The sequence below is a fragment of the Dromaius novaehollandiae genome, chromosome 7 (genome assembly GCF_036370855.1).
Source record: "Dromaius novaehollandiae isolate bDroNov1 chromosome 7, bDroNov1.hap1, whole genome shotgun sequence".
NCBI classification, from domain to species: domain Eukaryota; kingdom Metazoa; phylum Chordata; class Aves; order Casuariiformes; family Dromaiidae; genus Dromaius; species Dromaius novaehollandiae.
The window spans coordinates 34,330,389-34,356,363 of NC_088104.1; the positions used below are offsets into that span (position 1 = coordinate 34,330,389).

At 44.9% G+C, this 25,975-nt stretch overlaps 1 long non-coding RNA gene across 1 annotated transcript in view; it reads left to right on the top strand.

Annotated features, from left to right (window-relative positions):
- LOC112979373 (uncharacterized) overlaps positions 1-25,975 on the top strand; it is a 179,748-nt gene that overhangs the window by 68,500 nt on the left and 85,273 nt on the right. The window contains exon 2 of the long non-coding RNA XR_003258216.2: positions 21,052-21,120. This is a non-coding gene — a long non-coding RNA (uncharacterized LOC112979373). The remainder of the gene's footprint in view (positions 1-21,051; positions 21,121-25,975) is intronic.

Genomic DNA, 25,975 nt, shown 5'->3' on the forward strand with positions numbered 1-25,975 from the left:
CCACTGAGATGTTTTATCACTCTTTTAATGATGCGAAGGGAGGTGCGATCTTTTAGCAGCGGCACCCGAGACGTCTATGATGGGATGATAAAATGAACTGTCATCTCCCAGATCCAGTGCAACCACCATAACCGCTGGTCTTCCCGATCCCCTCAAATCACTCTACATTTCAGGATAGCTCTCTAGAAATGTATGCCAGTAGCCTGCTTTCATGCTTGAACTATGTTACGTGATTAATGTTTAATGAGTTCATTATCCTATTTAACATTTCATGGATAATTTGTGATTATTTAAAAATAAACATGTATATTCAAGGTCTGAATTAATGGAGAGAAAAAAGCAAGTGCTGAATTACATGCATATTGATAGGGTAGGTAATTGCTTAGAACAGGAAAAATACTCTCCTGCTCTGCCACATACAACCCAAACATATAAATAGGGTGTAGGTAGATACGTGTGCACATGCATACGTGCACACACACACACACACACGTACATCAGCTTGCTATATGCACTTCTTTAAAAAGTAATATTAAGATAGCTCTTTCTGCTACAAAGGAAATTCTTGACTCAAAAGAGATTTCTATCACCTGTTCCCTAAAATAATGCAAGATAACTAGCTGGTTAAGCCTTAGATGTTTTCAACTTGTGCATTTCAATCATTTTCTCACATAGGCACATAGGGAAATACAGAATATAAAAGGTAAAATTGGGTTTGATTTTCATGTATTTTACGTTTCAAGAGTCAGTGAGAAAGGGAGGATCCTGCTCATGAGGGCTGTGTTAAAAAAGGATTCAAGTGTTTTTGAAGTATATCTACCTGATTTAAAAGGCATTCCTTACCACAGTGTTTCCCCTCTTGCACTACTACTTTCATTCTGGCTACATTGCTGTTTCTTTTGCTGTCATCTACTTTGAACATGATGATCTTTACAGCACATGGGATATAACTGATAACATTATCTCCTGGTAGACATCACATGCCAGATAGAGAGATTTGTATTTAGCATACAGCACCTGAAACAAATATGTGTTCAGCCTCAGCTTGACAACATCCTTTAGATTACAGCTTCTTGGTTTGCTTAACGCAGTGTTATGCTAGACGAGACTTGCGAATCAGAAACTGTTATAAGATATTTGTGTCTAAATCAAAACCAATATTCACCCTAGATGAAATCCCAGTCCTCCACAGAAGCCAAGGAAATTTTGCCTTCGACTTTGCTGTGACCAGAATTTCAATCGGAGTTGTTGCACAGAAAAACAATTGAATAGCTTCGGTGGTTATCACTTCAGTCAATCTCCTGCATTTTTATTAAATTAGTACCCAATAACAATAACTTCTGGGAATGTTAGAGGACAACAGAAGAACAAAGAAGGAAAGGAAATCTTGAGAGGTAAATATTTTTCTTAGAGAGGCAAATACTTGCTCTTAACAACGGTTATAGTTAGGTCCCAATCTGTGGAAACCTCAAGAGGAACAAACAATTAGTCTGTTATAATCCGTATCAAAGCAAAATTAATGCTGTCCCTTGGGGTTACATATGCCTGGGCAATTTGTGATAGAGAGACGTTATTGCAAACACACTCTGGAATCTGCCCAGGAATAGATTAGTCCGTGGCAGAGATGAACAAAGTCATCCTCATCGGTGTGCTCTGGCAGTGCAGCGTGGCTCGCGGCGGGCGGAATCACGTGTGCGGGCGGCAGGAGTGCAAAAGGACAGAGCACACGCTTGTGGGGCATGGTTGTGTTGGCGCAGAGCAGTAGGCCCAGGGAAAGCAACCAGATGTGGGAAGTATTCTGTTCCAACGGTTTGAAGACCGTTTTGTACTGAGTGGAAAATGGTATCAAAATTAGCACAAGATAGTTCTGCTAAGCCAGTGCAGCTATTAGAGTTGCACCATGAAAATAATTACTAAGTTCTGAAAACATATGGGAGCCAAAAAATACTCCTTGAACTTGCATGTGGAGTTTGCAGACAATTATAGGCAGAAAAACATAGCAAAAATATAAATGCATATTGTTACTAAATGAACTCAATAAGGCTGCAAAGGAAGCACACAAGTTCGGAGTCTGATTTCAGAGACCCTATTTCTGTTTTGTCACTGCTACTTTAACTACCAAAGGTTGAGCCAACCCTGTTGTTCCAGCTGCATGGGCTAAAGTTAAAGGTCACAAATTTTTAACAACTAACTTTGAGCTAGAAATTAAGTGCAAGACTATGTTTTTCTTTTCTGAAGGCGGGCGGGCCATGCGGTTCCTCCCTGGGGTTCTGTCGGCAGCGTAACGTCGTCAGGAGGTCGGCACAGAGGGAAGCCAGGCTCCAGTAACGCTGCGTGAGAGCACCTCAGCAGCCCCGCCACGTACGGAACACCCAGGAGCTGGGCTCTCCTTATTTTCATTTTCGTGGTTTCCCATAGTTCATGTGGACTTAGAGTACCCATCTTCGGCAGTGCGGGCCGACGGCAGAGGAGTATTCCGGGAGCGCAGAGTGGGGAGGACGGCCAGGGGGGCGAGCGTTCCTGAGCCCCGCGGCGGCTGTGGTGCCGCTCGCAGGCAGGGCGCTGCGCGTCCCCCGCCGGGGCCAGCTGCAAAGGCGGCGGCGGCGGGAAGAACCAGGAGGGCGGCGGAAGGGGAAATGAAGGGCAGGCTATTTCACTGCTATCCTCGTTTTCCCTTGGTTATCCTTGCGTTGTCTTTTTTGTTTGCGTCTGCTGAACAAGTGTCCGCTCCAAATGACCTATAGCCACGTGGCCAGCAGGCTGCAGGAACGCGGGCGGCGTGTGGCTCGGCTGAGCGGCGGGACAGCGCTCCGGCAGCAGCCGCGCGCCGCGACAGCGGGTGAACGCCCCTCCCACGCGAGATGCGCTCGAGGGCTTTCACTGGTTAGCAGTGAACTGTGCTTCGACGCCAGAAAGTGCTGTGCGGGTTCGCTGCCCAGAAAAGTGGTCGCCAGTTAGCAAATATCTACCCAAAAGTCAGAAGAAATAAAATGCAGAATTTCAATTCTGCTGACAAATAAGGGAATTTGGGGAGACAACTAATGTTTTCAAGTGTTTAAAAACTGACCGCTATTTGTCCTTTTCTAAATTACGCAGCTGTCACACTGATGGTAAGAGAACTGAGAGTGGAAAAAAAGCAGAAATCATGCTTTTCTTCATATAACTGAGTACATTTACAATTAAAATATATACTTATTCGGCAAAACTGAACTAAAACCTTTCACACAATTGTATTTCAGTTAGAAATGCAGGAATGTTACATCATCTTACTGCTAGGGTATAAGATCATAATAAGAAGAGAACATTTAAACTAGATTTATCCCCTGTGGAGGACTTTGTACAGAAATTAGAAGATGATCAGATCTCTAAATGGTAATTTAATAGCTAATTTAAAAGCCTGTCTTGCTTAAATTGTTAAGAAACCACAAGATACATAGTTATATATTACACAATGCATACTATAACATACACATATGCTAGTGAAGAAAGGATTCCAAAAACACAGTTTGAGTTTCATATTCATTTGAATATACAAAATTACCTAAAATGTCAGGTGCATTTAACTATTATTTTTAACCACAAATTAGCACAAAAACAACCTATTGTTCTGGCCTTAGGCAGATTCTACCTAATCCCAAAATACCACTGTAGAAAGTAATTCCTCATTCGACATCCTGTCTATTAAATTCACCTGCAAAGGAATGAGTGTTGCGGAGCAGCTGGAGAGTTGGCAAATTTATCCAATTTGGGACTGAAAATTCTCTGCCTTCACCTCCCTCTCTTTAATATTGAGGGCTGTAGCCTTAATGCCTCCATTAATCTCAAATGCAGCATGAAGCGAGCCCTGATCATTCAAGTAGGTAAGTGTCAAGCCACCCGCAGGTCTGCACTAACCCTGGTACCTTACACTCAAGCCCAAGCCTGCCTCCCAACTTTTTTGTCTCTGCTGTTACCTTTAGGGAGATTTTTATGTATTTCTTTTTAAGATAATGTTCCTCACACAGAGAGGTCAAGGACTATCAGGGCTGTTACACTGGTTGTACCAAGCGCAACAGAATTAGGTGGCATTGCATCTAACTCTCGCGGGAAGAATACCTTTTCCTGTCCTCTCTGCTAAGGAAAAAGGAATTTCTTATTATTCATTACATAATCACTGGCTGTTTTTTGCACTGTCTCATCTGGGCTTAACGATGCAGTTGCGAAATTTGGAGAGTGTTGTGACTGCACAGCTACACAGGGAGGAGGATTTTGGTAATGGCTCGTGAGGCACAGCTCCGTGCCGTCTGCTGCGCAGGGGAGCGCGCTGGAGCCGGAGGTACTTGTTCCTTCAGTGCATTTCTTGGAGTGAGCCTTGACGTCCGGTGGGAGTTTCTCTCTCCACAGCTCTCCCTTTCGTTTGGGCAGCTGTGAAGGAACAAGATGTATTATCTTTTCCTGCTTAGAAGGAGAGAGATGGAGGCGAAAAGAAAACAAGGAGTTAGCTTCATGGCCTTTCCAACTAAATAAGCCTAAAGCGCACATAGATTTCCCCCATGTGAAAGCTGCTGACTGGTATGTTGAATCGAGATGTCAGGCTCTCCTGGCTGTGACAGTATAGCAGGAGGACAGGTTCATCTGCCAAATGCCACGCGATTAGTCTGTCGTTGCTTTCCAGTGAGCATGTTGGGGATCTTTTGCTGATTAACTCAGTCCGATTGCCTCTAAGGTGGTTTCACTGGAAGTGACTGACTGACATTTGAGCACCGCCCCAGGCAGAGCTCGCGGAGCAGGCGGTGGGACGGGCCCGCTGCCCGGCGGGATGGCGCACGCTGCCGTGGCCGGGGGCCGCCCCCTCGCGCAGGGCTCCGTGCCTCTAGGGTGACTCCTCCCTCGGTGCCCCTCCTTTGGCCCTTGCCTTTGCAGTGGCCTTTAGTCATGCTTCTGAGGTCGCGACTGGGGAGGTGACGCTTGCTACCTTCCGGGCAGCGTCAGGAAGCAAGCTTCTCGAGAGAAAGAAGGGCCGTGTCTTTAGATCGAGGACTTGATCCAAATTCCGCCGATGTGAAAGAAGGGTCCTATAGATAGTCAGGCATTTCCGTTCAAGTTCAAGGTGAAAGAACAACCACCCGTAGCTCGAAGGGGCCGACTTTCTGCCCCGATGGCTTCAGAAAGGCTCCTTGCTTCAGGATTGCTGCGGTTTTCCTTAGCAAAGGGCAAGACTGCCTAAGGGCTGATGTGTGACCCACATGAATCTTAAAATCCCATTCAGCAGGAGTCTTTTTCGGGGGAGAATCGTCTCTTTTGTGTCTTCAGACTGCAAGCTAAATAGATTTGGGGTCAGAAAGACTTAAAGAATTAGACTCAACTTCTAGACTAAACTGATGAAAAATATTGCCAGTCCTACTGCGTTTTGATTGAAAGTTAGGGCTTTACTTAAGCAAATACAGAAAAGGTGTGGAAGTTCTATTTTCATCCAGAGAAGGAAAAAAGCTTTAAATCGACAAAGGTGAACCAGATACTTTTCAGTGAATACCAAAATAGTCAGTAATTTGACAAAAGAAAAAAGAAAGAACCAAAATAATTTCCTTGAGGAGAAAATCTAGATTTCACGCAACTCACACTCCATAAGTTAAAAAAGGCATTCAATCAGCATGCGGTAGCTACCTAATTATGTTGGCCTCTCAATAAGAAACATAGAAAAAAAAGAATAAATATGTCTTTATTTTGTGGTGGAAGACACATCTCTTACCATTTTAAGGGGCAATTTCTCAATTACAGACGAAAACTAAAATTATCAGTTTGATCAATGGTCTAGGTAGATGAAAAATCTGGTCGACCCATTAAATAAGAAAGTTAATAAGAAGAGAGAACCATCTCACAGTTCATGAAGTAGTACAGCAAAGTATAATTTTTCAAGTCCTAGTAATTATGTTGGCTATCACACCATTACTGATATAATGTGAAGCTAATAAGCCAAGTAATTAGAATGCACTAGGTCAGAGTTTTCACCTTAATATGTGAAGGGTAAATGAGAATGAGGCATTACAATATTTAGCATATGGCTAAAACAGTACAAAAGCAATATAAGTAAAAGGTTACTTTTTAGAGGGAGAATGTTCCTTGAGTTCGAAGCTGTTTGTGTTGACTTACACGCTGGGCCGGATGAAGGTCGTTGTGGGGATTCAACTGCGTTATGACTGCGTCGGAGGTGGCTGGCTGGCTGAGGTCCTCGTACGCGAGCAACTTGCTGCAGTCCGCTGCTGTGGCAGAAGCGGTTCCCATCGGAAGTGCAGTTCTCACAAGTCCTTACAAATCAAATGCAGGATAACAAAAGATCATCTGATACAAAAGACCCAAATTAGGCCATACCCCAGAAAAGGAAGTGTGATAGTCTCAAAAAGCAGGGAACAAAAAATGTTCTTTTTCTTATGTTTCAGTTCACAGTGTTGCCAGGCCAAATTCTGTTATTTTAAGTTCACATTATCACACTTTTCAGGGATTTTTGAAAGAAATCTGAGTACAGACTTCAGAGTCCAGAAGTCTCACTGGAAGATAGTTGGATGCACTCCACAATATTATTTGTTCTCAACTGTTTACAGGCATGAACTACCAGATTACCTGTCTCCTGAGCTGCATATACAGCAAACAGTGGAAACAGAGTTTCAAAAAATACTCCACTTTTGGCCGTTGGGAGTCTGATATCACAGAATGAAAAATTGCAAATGAATATGTAAAATGTGGGGAGCAAATAAAAAAGTGATTAGAAGAGCAGGCGGGAAGAGGCCTCGCCTTTGCAGTAACAATAGCATGTGAGATGCCTGTAGTGCACCACTGCCGCCGCTTACATTGCAGGGAGGCTTAAAGAGCAAACGAAGTTGTTGATAACCTCAGTTACGAGGCTCAGTGATGAACTCTGATTCTCCATCTCATGTTGAATGGTGACGGGCTGAGTTGCCAGGTGGTGCGAGGAAATAGAAAGCTCTATTTGAAAGAGAGCCATAACCTTAGCTAGGCTCTGCTTTGCCATGACACCTCTCCTTTTGATCCCTGTTTGGCAGTATCAAAGGAAAATGGAGATCACGAAATTGGTCTGCAGCAAATGAGTGGAGAAATGCACAGAATGAATGAAAGAAGTCAGGGGGAGAATTGATTTGAATTCTTATGGCAAAGTCTCACGAAAAATGCTGCCTCCCAGAAGGTTTTGAATTCAAAAGGTGCCTTTGAGGTATCAGAATCTCTTCAGCTTGAATGTTGTAAGTGATCTGAGATGTTTAAAAACATTAAGAGCTTTGAGGAATGTACATTCCTGCAGTTGCTGAACAGTGTTGCTTTGAAAGGTGGTTATGTAAAGTTCTGAAAGATCACTGCAAGGGAAAATAACTGTGATGAGACAGAGCCTACGTATCCTTCATCAGCCTTGAAAATGTGGAAATTGTCACGTGTGTGTGAAAAGGGTCGATGTCTGCAGATCTGATCTTGACGAGAATTGGAGTGAGAGTCTCCCTGCTTTTATGTAGCTGTTATGTAGAGGGCATTTAGGGAATAGGGCCTGATTTGACCTCCACAGCCTCTATTACATTGACTTTCTGGAAGCAGGCATTGGCCTTGTAAGATGTGAGAAGTCATAGTTTTAAAAACCTCCAAGGAAGAAATTTTTAAAGGAAAAGAACTATCTTCTTGTGGCCACAGCACAGCCGTCATCGACACCTTTTCGCTTGAGGAGAGCAGAGGGAGCTGGCTGAGCCAGCACAGGGGACACATGAGGACAGGACGGTAAAGGGAAGCCCAGCTGATTTCCACAGGGAGATGGAAGAGCTGGACAAGCAGAGGGGCAGTTGATCTTACCATCCTTCACAGCCAGGTCTGTGCCTCATCCACGCTGTGCAAGGGGAATGTTCTGCAGGCCCCAGGCAACCTGCTTAGCGACCCTGTTCAGGAGCTGCCCGTGCCTTCTTTGCCTCCGGTCGAGGATGTACGCGTGGGAAACCCCTCACCAAAGCAGGTCTTCTTGACACCAACAGTGTTTGGGTCTACTTGTTTAGATCCTGCTAAATAAAATGTCAATGAAGTGACTATAAATGAGCATAAAAATAACTTATCATTGCCAGACTATACTCTGTCAAATTACAGTTCCTCAATAATTGCTTGACTGATGCATCTAAGCATATCTTTTTCATATCCATACTAATTAATGAGTTGGCACCTCAAGAGATTCAAAAATGTGTCTTTTCCTTCCCTGGAAATGATGTGTAGGACCCCAGAGTATTTCCATGTAAAATTCCATCTAATATTTATGTTTCATTAAAATACACTTTTTACTTTGGTACAGTAGCTATCATTTAACTCCCACAAGTCTTAACTATGTTCACAAAGGGGCCTGAATAATTCATAACAAGTCATTTATGCAGTTAATTTTACCGTATGTTGGACGCATAGTCCATGAACTGAATGTGGACTCTTCAGATGTGCTTCTTCCCCAGCACAAGTTGTGACTCTCTTCAGTGAGTTGTTCTTAGCCTGCAAGAGGAGGAGGTTCAAGGAGGAGCTGATGCACTTACTGCTAATACTTTCAGGAGATAACACTGAGAATCAGGCTTTTGAATACAGGAGATCAGCAAGCTTCTGTCTTCCTATTGCCCCTCTGAAGGACTTTGTGATAAGATGCTCAGACATCTATTTTCCTTTTTTTTTTTTTTCACTCAGTGAGATGCTTCAAGCTGATAAAGGACTGAAAAGCACTCAAATTTCATCCGTTCATCCACTCCATTCTCTCCCACCCCACCCCACTCCATGTATATCAGAATGAGGAAAAGAGGGGCAAACTATGATACTGAAGTAGTTCTAAACTGTGCCTTTCTAGTCCAGAATAAAGTTCATTTTTATCACATTACAAGTCTCCTGCATAGATGCAGGTGTGAATGTCACCGGAAGACGTGCATTGTCAGGTTTTATTTCATCATGCACCAAAACCATGAGGCAATTATTCATGTTTAATATCTGAACTTTAAATAGCTTTAAAGATGCTGAAGTAGGTCTCCACTTAAATATAAAAGTGGAAATAAAGTTAAAAGTTCCAGTAGGTTTCAGTGGCTAAGAAGAGGGGAGAAATCACTTAATAAAATGATTTTGTTTACTTTAAATCCCTTCAGATTTTCAGCAGACCTCACCCTTGCTTGATTCTTTAGTAGAATTATGATCAGTGCCTAAACCACAGAGAAGATTGCTGTCTAAATCATGAACATATATTCTGTCTTAAAACAATAAATGATCATTAATGCTCAATTTTATTCTAATTTTCAAGAAGCAGAGGGGCAATAGATGACTGCAAAAGAAACCCAGAAAGAATATGCACAGCTCCTTTATTTATTTCACAATGCTTAAAGAAACAAAAATAGTTTAAAATAAAGTGGAATATTGCAAGTCTCAAATGGAAAAAATTCTGATTCACTAGTATTGCTTTTGGGGTGTTTTAAGTGAGTCTAGCAAGTTTTCTTTGTGATTAAATATAGCAGGGATGGAGTTCTGGAGAAGCAAGAGCTCACTGCTGTTCACTCAAAGGCACCCTCAGCTAATGCTTCTCTGAATCCTTTGAGTCTGCTGAAATAGGAGAGAAATCTCTGTGGATAAGCCTTCCTTCAGGTGCTACAAAGTTTCTTTTTCCAGTCCTACAGAAAGCTAAAATAATAGAAGCTCCAGTGAAATGCAGAGTTACTTAAAAGCATTACCAGCATTGTTTCTGGAATGTTGTAGTCTAATTCCAGTTTATGTTTATTGCTGGGACAAGGGACTCTGCCACCAGGTAAAATGCTGCCTGTGCTATGCCACTTTTGCTTTGGGACCTTCATTAACTGTGAGGACACAAAATAGGTCAGAACGGACCTGGCTTCCTTGCTGTTCTGAAAAGCACCAAAGTAAATGTTCGTGCATTAAGAATAAGTATCAAAGCCTGCCGGAGTCAGTGTAGAAAAGTCTTATTACTGCCACTAATTTTTATTTTTAATTTTTATTACAGCAGCTGAGATGAAGTCTGGATGCTTGACATATGCAGGCCATAAACCCCTGACAACTGATCCTCAGCCAAGTCTAAAACATGACTTTCAAAATGACAGGTGGGGAGAAGCTTACAAAACTTGACCTGTCTTAAGCATATCAGTATGTGACACCAGATCCAGGTTAATACATATTCTTTACTGAGCGCACATGCCATTCGAGTATAAAGCGTTGCCATATGGTGTAGCCAGCGCACCTGTGGTGTTGCACAGAATGATGGATCATGTGCTCGAGCAGTTAAATGGTGTCATCTGTTATTTGGATGGAAGTGGGAGAGACCAACGTACGAGCTGGGTGACGCATCTTCTCAAAAGGTTTTAAATAATATACCAAGATTTGGAAAACCAACCAACCAACCAACCAGCCAGTGGGGCTCCATGATGTTCCTGAGCTGCGTTGTTTGTCCAGAGTGCATCCTTCAAGGCAGAAGGCATTGTGTAGAGTGGAGCCGCAGGCAGAGGCGGCGGTGGCCGTGCCGAGGGCAGGAGGGGTAGGGCGGGGATATCAGGCGGTTGTTCCCACCTCACCGCTGGAAGGTGCGTGTGTGCCTCGAGGGTGTTAATGTGTGTGAAGTACGTGGAGGACAGGGGGAGCTTCGTAGGCCATTAGCTCTCCTTTCCACCCCAGTCAGTCTATGTCTGGATATGTCCTGGAATATTTCAGAGCTGAGGGCGGTTTTGGCAATGCCCTGTTACTACAAGAGAGTCAAAACGTCTCATCTCACAGACCTGGATGACAGGAAGGACCACACTGTAAAACTGAATTGACCAAGAAAATTGGTCTTCCAACCAAATAAACCAAAGCCAATGGTCCTTGTTTCCCTGTGCGCTTTACAGCTAGACTTCCTTAATGGTTGACAGACACTCTCTCAGCAGGAGAGAAGGGAACTGCTTGTTTGCATGTAGGTAGAGGGAGGATTTACTTCCGCCACGTTTTGGAAGTAGCTGAGAAGGGAGAAGGCGGCTGGGCTGGCAGAGGCAGCGTTAGGCGTTCGGCACAGCACAGCTCGTGCGCCCGCGCGGCTCGCTGGCAGCGGTTGCAGGCTGACTGCTGATCAGCTGCCAGTGAGGGAACAGCTTAAGGGGTGGGAAAAAAGCAGCTTTTGTGGCCCTTTGTTCTTAGCAGGCTGGCACTCACTCACACACACAGCAGCTAAGGACAAACAGCACATACGGTGCGTTGCGCAGTGCCCCGTCCTGTTGTTATGGCCTTTGCCAGCCGTTGAAGTGAAGAGAAGCTGAGGTCCTGCTCTGCAGCTTGTGCGTCACCAGCATCACCGTCTACGCCGGGCCGATGTGCGGTCCCAGCAGCTCAGCTGCAGGCCCAGCCGTGCAGTGGGCACGCCAGATAGTGCTGCTGCCGAGGTCGCTGCGGTGCCGCGCAATAGTCCTGATGGAGTTCAGGCACCAGCTTTCCCTCTGCCTTCCTGGAAAACTGGGCACCAAAACAAAACCACTGGTTTTATTGCTCTAAAAATGAGTTAGTCAGCTGCTATGCATGGACAATGAAGGGGACGTTAGTGACAAATTTTTAAAAAAGGAAGAATCTGCACTACTGACTGCATTGCAATAGTTCACTACTGTCTTGTTGGTTTAGACCACACAATCTACACAAAAAACTCCCGTACTGAGAGTTCAAATAGCATTCCCCAGTCAAGGCACAGATTTTTGACACCGTTGCTCTCGCAGACTGCTGTTCCCGCCATCAGCCGTTTCCCAGCAGGAGCGGGAACACATCGTAGGACCTGTCTCTCTGTTTGATTTCCCTTGACCACAATACACGAGAGAAACAAATGAAAAATAACACAGAGTAGAAGACCTGTAAAAATAGATTCTAGTTAATATGAGGAGCGTTGACGTGAAATTACAGAGAGGGGGGAAATGAGCTAGTGGTATTGTCAGGTAGGATGGTTCCACAATTGAAGAAAAATGTGAGTGAAATAAGTACAAAATAAATGTTTAGAAAATGGGAAAAAACAGGAAACACTATTATAGATGGCTGACGGCAAGACTGAGCCGATGCCACTGAGGATAATCTGAGACAAAAAGAGGGCTACATGTCAGGAGATGCCTCCTGGCTGTGGATCTGGGTCTGTTCTGCTGAGGACGTTTGGTTATTGAGAGCCGCCGAAGGACAAGGCAAAATAGACTGGTTGCAGGAAGGGGGCTCCAGGCCGCTTCATGCCCCAGCACAGAGGTAAACAGAGTCCCAGATAATCAAACGACTCAAAGTTTGGCAGCAGCAGCAGAGCAGTGCTCCTGGGCCGGTCGGGAACCGCCGATGCAGGGAGCAGCAAGCCAAGCCCCAGCAGCAAGCCAAGCCCCAGCAGCAAGCCGTCGCGCGCCGGAAAACAAACAGGTGCAGGTGGCCTGTTTAATGAACGCAACCATTACCTTCAACATGGCTATGGATATGCAAACACAAAACCCTGGAGAAACGGTTTGAGTTGTGAAGCATTATTCAGCAGCGTAGAAAGCTGGAAAGACTTTGAGGGAGCTGCTAGTTTTCCCGGCGCCTGTCTGATACATTGTCTGAGGGATAAGTCAGCCGAGATGGGGCTTTCTGACAAAGGTCTCCATGCCCTTTGCTCCTCTGCCTGCACTCTGCCTCCCTCCCGAGACACCCGGCCTCCCAGAACAGGCAGCGAGATGGTCGGTAGAGGTGGGTGGTGTAACATCTCGCTGCGCTGACGGCAGATGCAATATTGATGCGCACAGTGTGTTTGCATACACAGGCACATCTGGGATCCTCAAGTGTCAGAGCTGCAGCCCCAGATTACCCCTTTAGCAGGAATAAACGGGTGCCAACAAGAACAGGAGCTATTAAAGACTTCACCGTCGTTCTCTAGCTCCACAGCTCTGACTTACATTTGTCTCTTTTGACATGCTCTGAACTCTCCTGCTCTGTGAAGACAGCAGACTTGGGACCATTAGTCACAGCCATTAGAGGTTAGATTTTTCCTCCAGTCATTAATAAGAGCAAGCGCCTTCTTTTAGTTGAAAAACATACTGTCAACTGATCAGTTTGCAGGCAAACAGCAAGGAAAGGGCTGGTACAAGTCAGGCTGAGTGCTGTAATTGCCTGAAACATTTTGTTTGTGTTTCCCCCCCGCTTTTTTCAGAGTTTCTTGTTTCCTTTTGTGTTGTGGACAGCCCAAAAACGCAGCAGGGGAAACTGAGCAACCACTGCTTTTCATGATGAAGCTACTCAATAGAAGTGCTATCAAATCACAAAGGGAAAAGTAGGACATATTCCCCTTCATCTTGCGTGGCTATAAACTGAATTATGAATAAGTACGATGACTAAAACAACTGTGATTTTTTTAACTGTGATTTTAAATAGGATTTATTTTCCTGCTTTCATGTGTGTGAATTTTTATTCTGATAACCTTATAAGTAGGAGACTATAAGCTTGCTCCTGTTTCTTGTTTGTTTGGCAACGGGGGCAGGCAGGCGGGGTAGGGAGGACAGTATACCACAGCACTGCCCCGTACCGCTATTTGGGAACATCCTTTTATGTCACAGCAGCTTTTTAAGCTTCCGAAAGATGTCCTGTGCGAAGTTGGAATGCAGTAAAAACCCTTCAAAGCTCTTTTGTGAAATCTAATCCATCTCAGGTTCGACAACAGCAAAAATGTTCCCCTGGGAGAGTCAGCTCCAAGTTTCCGTTCAGAAGCCAAATGGAGACTTGCATAGAGCGGGGAGGGATCCCACGTGCCCAGCGAACAGCTTAACCACCCGTTGCGCGCTCTCTTTCCGCTCAGAAATTCTCTCTCGGATCCGAGAAGAACCATCCGTCAAAACTGGTACCTGTGTTCCCGCAAGAATTTCCGGTTGTAGTGAATTAACGTTTTCAGAAAACACTCTGACACTTCGACGTGTGTGGAGTGACTGGTTGTTTCCTGACTGGACCGGAGGCTGTGCGGGGTTTGTGCTGGTGGAGCGCAGGTCCGCCTTCTCCCGCTCTTCTCCCTTCGCTGGCGGGTCGCGCCCGTTCGGTTTTGTTTCAGAACGAAAACAAAAATGGAGCGGTTCTAAGTCTTGGTCGGCTTTCCTTCTGCATTTTCAGATTAATCCAGTTAATCCACGTGCTAAGCCGCACCAGGGTGACTGCGGCCGGGGAAGCGGCCAGGGTGGGCAGCAGGGACGAGGGAGGCGAGGGCTGGCCCCGGGGCGGCCGTGCCGCGGGTCCCGCAGGCTGGGCTCGTTTCCGGCATCTCCACGGGGATGTAGACCAAGCGATTACGGTGCAGAACATATAAGGAAGATTGTTTCTAGTTAACGATAGCATGGTTTATTAAAACGTGCAATAATGGCAGAATTAGAATATATTATTTAAAACTCTCAGTGGCCCTCAAAGTAGATACATGAAAATAACATATTATCTTCTAAGCTTGTCTGCGGCCTGAATTCTGTAAAGCCCATCATAAATATACTTTCTCAAACTTATTTTCTCACTAATTAAGAGACAAATACTTAGATTCTTAAACTGTATATTTTATCAGGAGAAGATCTGAGTAGCTCTGAACAGCTGTTGATGTTGAAGATACTGTTTTTCGCCAAATCTTCTATCAGCTAGTGTGGGATCACAAGGCAAATGAATCATTCTTCACTGAGGATCTCAAAAATATTTATAACTGAATTTGAGAAAATCATTCCCTATAATACTCCCTTCTTTGTGAGTTTTTGCGAAGAATAAAGATGCTATGCTTTTGTATACTAATTTCGTTCCTGTAATACTCAGACACTTTGATCAAAAGCTTATTTGGCCATTAAAAAGTCAAGCTCTGAACCAAAGAACTTGCATCCTAGAAGAGAAAATAACACCTGAAAGATAAGGGAGATAATTTTATTAATATTCCTGCAAATAAATCATTTATATTTTTACTATTGTAAGCAAATAATATGTGTGCCAGACAGAACTGTAACATTTCTAGAAATTTTTAAAATATGAAGAGGTTTTTTCCTGGATTTGTTTTATTCAGAATATTCTTTTCAGTTTTCAGAAAAATTGAGATACCTTGAGTTATTATTTGCGTAATAAATATTAGTTATTTTCTGTAGTAAGGAAACTTAGCCTGGATGCATCCAGATAATTCTCATCCCGAAGAATAAGAAATGTACTACTCGTTATTTTCTTGGTGCATAAAATGTACCACTACATATATTCATGAAATATATGCAAATCATTTATTGTTCAATAATGGAAGATATCAGTTGCATTAGAACTGGAGCTTTAGAGATACATGCTAAATGTCAATGGATTTGTCTTAATGAAAAAAAATCTTGGAAGTGTGCAACATTAATATCATTGGCTGTTTAACAAAAGAAGAAGGTTATAGCTGCTGGAATTGTAATTGCCTGATACTGACAGCTTGGACGTAAAATACCTTCATGTGGGATGCTCAAAGGAAGACTGTTTAGGCAGTAGCATGCAGTGGTAAAAAAAATTTTTGGGGTATCGCGCTGGAAGTTCTGTCGCTGTTCCCTGAGAGTGCACCACACAAATACTTCCTTTTCTTTTTTCCTCAATTTTCCAAAATTTATATCAGCAGCCTTAAAAAAATAGAAATAAAACCTTTCTTACAGTGCCAATTCATAGATGTTCATCTGACTACCGACTAGTACACAATTCAAAAGTCATCACCACCTGGTCGGCGTCTTCACCAGTGGCCTGGAAGTCTCATAAATCAGAGGAGGAAGAGGCGCTGCCTGGGCTGAGGCTCCTGCGGTATCGGCAGGAATGAGAAAACGGGCCCGACGCCCCGTGACACCAGCCTCAGCGGCCTGTTGCCCCTGCTAATGCGCACCTTTAACACGTACGCTGCTCAGATCCCCGTGCAGACTGAGTTTTGCAAGCCTGGGATCATTCACATGCTGGCCCATTTTTGCCAGAAGGAGAGTCACGAAGTGGAGTGTTTTCTCGATAAACTCTTTAGAAGGAGCTGTCCATGTCTTTCAGAGCGGGGGGCAGCAGCAGCGAGGGGCCAGGCACCCCGACAGCCTCCCACCCGCTGCTGCGTGCAGGCCGGCTGCTTGGCGGTCTCGTCTTCAGCGGGTGAGTGACTTTCTCCGTGTCACCCTGAGGCATTTTTAAACCCCTGTGAAGTCAGTGGTTCCCTTCATGCAGTAAAGGGTTTCCCGAAATAAAGGTGTATCAGAACGTGACATGCATTTTCTTGAAGAAGAGGTGAGTCTTGTAATCCTGCGCCTCATGCATCTACCCCTGGATCAAATTTAAGTTGCAAAGAACTGTGGCAGTAAGTGGTCTAGAACAGGACACACTGACCAACGAGGAGCGCAAGCATGTGCACATGCAGCCTTCCGTACAAAGCAGATTTTTTTTCCTGTGACTCACAACAGTATGTCATCAGGGTCGAGAAATAAATGCAGATGAGGAAACCGTATGCCATGCAATGCCTCCAGCATTCAGCTTGGGCTTTTCAGTCGCCATTCACAGGATCATTAAAGATCAAAAGTAAATTTATTCACTTCAATTTATCTTGTATAGTCTATCACTTTCATATGTAAGCAGTGACTCCTGTATATGTGTTTGTATTTACTAGATACTGAGGTGACTAGCAGAAATCTGATAGAGTCTTTTTTTAGGGTTTCTTGAAGTTTAAACGCCTAAATCATATGCAAAAAAATATTAAAATAATACTATCAAAGGCTCCGTCTTTTGGAGATTCGGTTCATAAATATGCACTTTGATGGAGGAAATGCAGCCCCTTTTATGCAGTATGAATGTCATCAAGGAGATATTCTCATGCTAATTATTACAGACAATTCATGGCTGAACAGCTCTCAGATAATGTAAGAAATGGCTGGGGTTTATTTTCGCAGCCTGCTATTCTTCTGTTACGGTTTCTGTTAACCACTTTTTCACTAGCTCGGCTGTTTCTGGTGCAGCTCGGGGGAGAGGGCGGACGTCGTTCGGAGCCAGGCGTGAGCGCGGCCAGGCCCCGCGTAGCCCCCAGACCCTCCGCCAGCGCCGCAGACCCGCAGCCGCCGTTGAGCCGCGCTGCCGTGGCGGATAGCGGTGCCACCGCAGCAGTCCCTCTCCGTCTGTGCTGGTACCCACTGCAAACAGCTACCACCAGCTAGAACATAAAATACGGGGTTTGGGCGTGAGACTGGAACAAGAAACACATATGCATGATGAAATGGGAGCGTTGGATCGCGACAGTCCAGCTTGAACAGCCGAGCACTTCCTTTCACGAGCATTGACATCTATATACCGCCAATGGAACAAAATCCCGGCAATCCGCAAAAAAATTTGAGAAAAACATCAGCCCCTCAGTGAAGCCGGAGTTTTATGCTCATAGCAATAGATGTGAGCATCTTGAGCTGGAAGAGATGAGGAAAATAAACAAGTGAAGAAAAATAGCTTAAGGCAGAACAAGTTTAATATGTTCTTCCTTTAACATTTTGGAGGGGGGAAAAAAATGCATCCTGGATTTAAAGTTGACTGCTGATGGCTGTTAATTATGTAACTAACATTCACTTGCCAGACCAGCACACGGGTCTTGTTGACCATGGCAGCATTACGTGGGTATTATTTGCACACAAATCTGGTATTTTTTAGCCGCCTCCTCAACGCTCTGCGTAGAGGCAGGATTGTCAGTTGTTAAGAGCATTTCTTCCTGTTATTGCCACTTTTTCAAGAAGCAGGGAAAACCAGTGCTAGATTCTGCGTCTGTTTTAGAGGATGTTAAAGCAGGGGGAATTGTTTAATTCCCTATATTGAGACACCAGTTGTGCAGCTGAGTAGCATATAGAAAATGTTGTGTAGAAAGACCATCACTTAAAATGGATGTTTGAAAAAATGAATTTGAGTGGTAAAGGAGGAATAACTGAGCCTGAGCATCCTCGCAATGTTGCACTGTTTGTGTTTCCTCCGGGTAGATGCAGGTCCTCTCATCTGTGCCATTTTGCTGTCAGTACAGAGTCTGAGCATGAATCAAGGAGAAGAGCTGAAATGTGCGTAAGTGCGAGCCAGAAAATGTCAGGTTTCCAGGTCAGGGAACTTGCAGAAAAATAAATGGGGGGGGGGGGGGGGGGGAATCCACTTTTGTCTGCAGAAGGGCATCTGCAATAATTGGCAGCTGAACCAGGGATTAATTAAAGCAGCACAGCACTATGAGATCTGTTGGAATTTTATCACCCTGGGCCTGGATCGCTACGAAGCTGGTAGAACGCCTTTTCTCGGATGGGATCATAGTTGGGTCTCAGGGCATGTCCCGTCTCGGGAAGCCTGAGCCCCAGGACACAGCTGTCCCCCCGCCATGCTTACAGGGGACCTGGAGACTGAAGCTGGCGAGACACGAGTCGCCCAGCTGTGCTCCAGATTTGTTTTTCATTTGGCTGAATCCCAAATCTGAAAATAAGTAGGGTAACCTGAAAAGCTCAGGTGACGGTTTGTCAGATCCCCGGTGATTTCATAAACTTCTTCCAAGCCATCTTGCGTAAACATATGAGAGAGCGTTCCCATGGGTGAGTGCCCGCGCGGTGGCTGGCGTTGCAGGGCAATACTCTGATTTTCTTCCCTCTCCTCTCCCTGCACCGGCAGGCGCGTGGTCAGGCCTGCAGCTGCCAGTTGGTAGCCTCGGTTATCACTACAAAAATGACCACTTAGTCACTCGTTCCTTTAGTCAGAATGAAAATCACTCTTAGTTAAATCAGTAGCTAAGTCTGAGGCTAATCATGGCACTGACACTGAGCATTACTTTGGTTACTGTTTTTGTCTGCTTTATGCTTTATACATCCACGGACGGGCAAATAGAAACTGAAATGCAGGGTTGCCCACTCTTCTTTCCATCTGCTATTAGGGTCCTTGAGCATGATGTGCCCAATTCATCTAACAGATGTCCAGGGTGAATGATGTGTATAAACATGCATTTTTAAACAGCCTCTCTGGGACAGGGCTGGGAGGATACTTGTTTTTCAGATTCTTCTAATTGCAGATGTACTTCAGGCATGAATAATACATCTTTTTATTTAAAGTCAATTGATTTTATTTAAATACGGATAAAATCTTTCTATTCTATACCTTTCATCTTCATTCAAAAAATATGCATTTTTAATCACCTCTCTTACTATGGCCAGTAGCAACTCAAGTGTCTAATTCTGTACGAGATGAATTTTTAATTTGGAGTGTGATCCTGCTGTTGTTGCAAGTTCATCAATCCCTGTAGGCATCTTGGATGTACCCACATGAAGGATCTGACCTGCCTTTTGCAGGCTAATCTGTTAGCCTATTAGTCTGTCCTGCCGTCACCGAGGGTATAGGCTGGGCTCTAGCAATACAAAGCCTGCGTGATCAGGCTAGCCCTCTGAGCCTTCCTGTAATAACTTCTGAACCTTTCAGCTGTCAGTCCTTGTTTGTCATAAGAAAACCCGTAACAGAGGCCGTTCCTGAGACACACACCAGGCCTATTTGGTTCTGCTGCCAAGGAAACACTGTGTTTGTTTTGCTGTTTTTCTCCGTGTGGAATGGGCTCTGATTTTTCTTTTTCACCCAGCTATAGCGTAAGTGGTAGAAGAAGATGGCAAGCTAGGACGGGAAAGATGTTTACAGGAAAGCATCCATGCCCCTTTAGACTCTGCCCTATGGATAGATCTTCTGTCTGCACGCTGGAGAAGCAAGGCTTTGCGGGGGAGCCCTCTGGCAGAACCAGCGCTTTAGGGTTCGACCTTACTTTTTAAATGAGGAAGGCTAAGGGAAAGCACACAAAGATACTTACACAGAATTAAAAGTAATTCTCTGCATTTGCACTACAATCATAAAGAGGTATCATGTGAGAAGATTGCATAATCATTCCTGCTTTTAAACGAAAACTTCTTAACTTTCTACAAAAGGTATATATTGTGCTTTTCTTTCAGTGCTGTATAAGCTTCTGTTACTTTAGTATCTTAGGAAGGAAAGCAAAGCTGAACTGAAGTTTTTGAAATATTAAATCAAAAACCTAGACTGGAACGAAAGATAAGAATCCAATAACAGCAAAAAGACAAATAGAATAGATTCTGTTATAAATGATTTATGTGCCAGGATTAGGAGATTAAAAAGGCAAAATCTTTAATGTTCGCTCATGCAAGAATGTCAAATCACTGATCTAAATAAAGAATTTGACAGTAATAAGATTTTAAAAGTGGACATTTTTAGGTAGCAGTATCTGCCATAACAAATAGAGATCATAAAACTTTGATCTAAGTATGTTCCAGGGATGTTAATGTCTAAGATGGTCATTCATCTGAACTTTGAAAATGTGTTTTATAACCCGGCTTAATAGACAGCTATTAATACAAGGCATGTTTATGTGCCTCAAAAAGCCTATGCTTTCTAGACTTGCTTTCTTCATCTGTATCTCTGCAGTCCTTGTATAATGGAAGACAATGGTGTGAGTCCAGGAGGGATCTGCTGCAGAGAGAAACCTCACTTACTTGGTATCTACTCTAGGGTGAGAAGTATACCACTGTCTTGAAAGTTTGATGAGAAAGGAAGTTTCTAGGTGCCAAAGAAAGACCCTGGTCCCTGACTTACTTCAGACGGAACTTTTAATTCTGTTTAGTGATAGAAAAGCTGCGTTATTTAACTGATCGGGCAATTAAGCCTTCTCTCTCTAGCCTGTGTCGCTGAGGTTTTGAACACTGAAGAGCTGCACAGCATCAAGCCTAGCTGTAGCTAGATCAAAAAACAATACCAAAGATGCTGCTCTTCCTACAAAATCTGCTTTCAGAATTAGGAGGTTTGAGCCAAGAATGAAAGTGTATTATACCAGCTACAGCAGAGGAGGTGCTGTAATTTAGACTGTGGTTTCAAATCCCTTGTTTCTGGTTTCCAAGCATAAGGTCAGACTATAAATCTAAATGGGACTGATTATATCATTTTTACTTGAGCCTCTCAGAAAAAAAGACTGAAGTTGGATAGTCTCTTCAGAAAATGATGCTGAGATGAAGTAGTTGCAATTTATTAGCCTTAGGACTGGTGCAAGTCTTACGTTTCTGTATAATCTCTTCACAGACCAAGAGGCAGTAGCAGCCGGCATTGTGGAGAGCTGCACAGAAGAGCTCCAGGCTGGCCAGCACAGAGGTATTTATAATCAAGATAACTTTGTAATTATAGCTATATAAAGAGGTATTTATAATCTCCAAACTTAAGCAGTAGGAAAATTGTTGGAGGTGAACAAGGAGGTGATTTCAGGCTGGCCAGAGAAGCAGCCAATATTAAATCACGACGGTTTGGGGGGAAAATGAAGCAAGACACAAAACGGCCACATCAGCCTTTCTGGTCTGTCTGACAAATTAGCTTTTATCTGCTTTTGTGTAGGACAACAGTGACATCTCATGGCTATTGATATTAATTACAGGTATCCCATAACAACGCAACGCACTAGAGTACTTCCAAGCCAAATCCTACCCCAGGAGCTGGGTCTCTGCCTCAGCCTCCCCCTTCGCCCTCGGCTTAGTTCTCTCCGTCACAAGCATGACTGTATATCTTTGGAAGTACTGATCCCATTCCCACCTTCTCAGCCTCCTCCCTTCAGCAAACGGGTGAGAGAGGCTTTCGGGGTGGCGGGGGGCACTGTGCGGAGGGCGGCAGTGGGCCTCCACCGCGGGCATCCCCGCTGCCCCCCGCCACTGTGCCCCGCACTCCTGGCACGCAGGACCTGGGGAAAGCAAGCCGGCCCCTCAGTGCGGAAACGTCCCGTAGCGCGTAGGCCTGGCCGCGTGGTCCCCAGCCCAGAGCCGCTCTGGGGGTGTCCGTGGTGGGGCTGCAGGGCCAAGGTCAGACTCCCGGTCTTAAATATCCCTCGCGGTTCGTAAGCGCTCTGCTGTTCTGGTTACACGTGAGAAGCCACCGTGGCGTTTCCCCGCTACCAGCGGGAAGGAGGCAGGCGGGCTGCAGTGTCACGCAGACAGCGCTCTAATTAAAATGCTCCTCACTGGCATGTACAGAAAGTTAAGAGCAAGGAAGACAAAAATACTGATTTCTGTTTGAAAAATGTTCAAAGCTCAATGTTTTTACAAAAGCTCAGGAAACTCTTCTGAGAATACAAGCTAGTTAGTCATTAAGCTGGTAGTTTATTTATTTTTCCTTGAGAGAGAAGGAAGACAGGAATGCATGGGGGACACGTGGGAGGTGAAAGAGCACTCATGTTATTTACCATGCAGCCAGGAGCAGAAAATAAAGAGGCAATTAGAAGGTCGAAACCAATAATAATAAGCTAGTAACCCACAGAAGCTATATAGCAGGTGCTTGTTCTCTTGGTATTTTTACTGCAAACCATCATTAAAGCTGCGTGACACCACCAATTCTCATGCCGCAATTATTTGCATGCAAATTTGACATCTTCAGTGGTGAAGATGCATTATATCTTCACTAATTTGGTCCAAGGCAAATTGTTGCTGTTTCCTTAAGAAAAAATTGCTTTTCATGAAGAAATTATTGAGCACAAACTGAAATTTTTCATGAATTTAGCCCAGGCAACTAGACAGAGTCATGCTTTTATTATTTACTTCCACTGTATAATCAGCTTTTCATTGAAGATGACAGCTTTCAGCCAAGAAAGTGCAATTTTTTTTTCCCAGGGAAACATGACAAACAGGAGGCAAAAAAATGTGCTTTTCTTGGGGATGAAGAAATGTTTTGGTTCTGCCATTTTCCCTACATACATATGCGTAAATGCATACACAAATATATGCACTCTAAACATGCAGGTGGGGAGCTCTGTCCTCCTCGGGAGTGACTGTGTTCACAGGAGCAGGTCTAAAGCAATGAGCTGAACAGGCCCTTCTGGACTTGTAATGGAGAAATCAAAGGGCTGGAAAAGCCCCTTGGATAAGAAACACAAAATAGAGGGAAGCATAACAGTTGTTGGTTTTATGAATTTATTGCACAGCTGCTCCGGTTCTCATAGGCTTCATTCGCAGGCTTGAAATGAAAATGGCAGGTGAGGATAGAGTCGCTCTGTGTTATTCCTGCCCGTCTCCTGTTTTGGGGCTGTGTGTGGTGGCCTCGGATAACCCTCTAGGGACCTTGTGCTGCTCAGTACCGATCTCCAAACACCCTGCGCGCGCTCTGGGCTGCTGCAGCCCGTCCTCTGCCGTGGAGGCAACGAGAGCGGTGCTCCAGCGAAGGGGCAGGTGAGCCTCGTCCCCAGCCGCGCTCCTGCAGCGCAGGAGGCTTGGTGCCTGCAGGGCAGCCTTCGCAAGGCAGCTTTTACTGCAAAGGAGTCGCGTCTGTTAGCTTGGGGTGCCGTGTCCAGCACAACCGCCGCTCCGGGCAGTCCAGGCTTTGCTTAGCTTTGGAGCTGCAGCTTAAGGCTCAGGACCGTATTTATATACATCGTTACAAGGGGTAATTCTTAAATCAACTCTCCCTTCAAGTATTGCCCTGCAACAGCATGTGCCACTTTCCAAGGGTCGAAACAGAAGAAAGGGAGTTGCTGCCGGTGTTGCCTTTGCTTTCCCCTCGCGCCGTGCCCTCCCTCAGGGGTTTGCCACGCGTGCGCTTTAAAGTGACTTTTGCCTGCGCCGTACTGGGGAAGCGAGCGCCGCTTCCTCTGAGCTGGCCCCTCCGCCCACCCGCAGACCGCAGGAGCCAGGGTTTCGGGTGCGGGGCCCGGGCCCGGGGCGCCGGCACCTAACGCCCGACGGCGTGGAGCGCCTGGCCGCGCGGGGCTGCCGCCGCCAGCCTGGGCCGCGTGCGTCCCTGCCTGCCGTGCGCGAGGCCGGCGGCCACCGCGCGCTGGTGCTGCCGAGCGGCTGCTGCCGGGAGCTGGCGTCGCCTCTCTCCAAAGCCTTTGTGCTCGTTTCTTGCCCGCCAGGCAGCCAGGCCTTGCTCTCGTGCGTACACTGGAAACGGAAGATGGAAAAATATTCATCTTCCAGCGTCTTCGTGTTTATAAGTGAAACCTTTTGAAGAAATGAGTCTTCATCCAGGATAGGAGAACTGTTTCTGTTAGCTGCATAGCAACAAGCTATAGCTGCAATTATTTATATAGAGTATGAAATTCCCTCAGTGCTTCATTTATTCAAAGCTATATTTTTACCAGGCTTTTGTTTTCACAGATGGCTAAGCTAAGAAGCTGTCTTGGGCTTAAATATCTACACAAACTTTGGCAGTCCCCACCAACAAACAAAAATAGATTAAAAAAGATCAACACAGAAAAATTGCAGTTAAACTTGCAAAGCCTTCTAAAGAGCACAGCAATATTCTTGACTAGTTTAAAACTATGATTATCTACTGAGGAATTTAATGTAATCCTGTCATTGTAACATAGTATTAAAAAAGCCTTTATGGGAACCACTGGTTGTCAAATAACTATTGTAAATCACAAGTGGCACTTTTTTTTTTAGTTCTTTTACAAAAGGCACAGGTTTATAATTTGATTCCAGCACTTGTTCTGAGTGTTTTGCTCAGAGGAAAGTTTGTTATTATTGTTCAGGAAGAGAAAGTGGAGTAGCTGCAAGCGCAAGGTCTGTCCTCCAGCAGAGCTGCATGCAGTCGCCACGCTGTGCCTCGTGCGCCTTGATGGCGCGGCAGGGTGGCGGGGTTGCCGGCTGCCGTGGCGCTGCTGGGTTGGGTTCAGCTTCCTCCCACTTGCTCCGGGGGGCCCTGGCAGCAGAAAGCCCCTGTCTGACTGCGAAGGGGCTTTCTCCTGCTGTTCCCCTGCTCCTAGACACCCAGAGTCTGAGCAAAGCATCACCCCTCCCGCTCCATACAGGTAGCTGTTCGGTACAACCTTCGTGTTCAGGTCTGAGTACAATCCCTTCGTTTTTCACTGCATCTGCTCTTTAAGATGTTAATTTTAAAAGTAGCTACTACTTCTAGGTATTTCCAAACAATGAATTTGGTTTTGATACCATATTGGGTTTGGGGACCGTAACTTAACTGACTCCACCCTTCATGCCAAGATAAATATTGCATTCTCAGGTCAACGGTCTTTGTTTCCTTCAACAGTAATGTGTTTTCCTCCTGTTTCTATACTTTCTAAGTTGCAGTCTGATGACCAAACACTGCCTCAGTTGGTTATAGATGCCCTCTTTCCCAGTCAAACTCCGAATTTTACCCATGTGAATCGTTATTTAAGAGTAACGCAGGACTGGGTGAGCGTGCCCAGGCCCCAAAGACCACAGATATTGCAGACCCCTGAGACAACAGCATGGACAACAACACCTCTATAGAGCACATAGGTACTGAGGAGGTGTTTTTCATCAGATGAAGGGTTGCTTACTCACCCGGTCCCCTCACCAAGCTTCATTTCTGATGCAACACATTTGAGCTCCGCAAAGTTTTAGTGTATGTCTAGCACTGAGATCATCAAGCATGAACATGGGTCTCCTGAACCAGATACCAAGTCTGACAGACAGGGAAACAGCAACTCCTGTCATTTGGGGTTTATTTTTGACTCTTACCTAAAGGTGCTGAGAAGTTTGTTTTGCCTCTCTCTGACGCGGTTTTCTGGGCTATAATATTGGATGAGTGCTCCTTAGAAGTCATCTTGACATCTTTGTTGGATTTCAATGGACGAGGTGGTAGAAAAATATGAATCCAAAACAATGTTCAGCCTTTAAAATAAACCATATGTGGAAGGCTGTGACTTGTGTGAATGCCTGACAAATGAGTTAGCGCCCTGTCTCACACAACCTCCGTACGAACGCTGTAGCTCTCATCAGTGAGCGCAAGAGAGACTGGCACGATCAGAAACAGTCACTCGCTTCTGCTGCGCTTCCAAGCAGGGAGAATAACAAACACTTGTCACCAGCTCCTGCCACATTATGTTTTCATATCAACCGGTCAATCAGACTCCATATAAAACAGCATGTGTCTGTTCATTAAGAGAAGAAAAAGTTGATTGGTACCAGAAGATGAGTGCAGAGTGATTTAATTGCAGCCCTTTGGCACATCTGTGTTAGATATATTAGGCAGTTAGATACTCCAC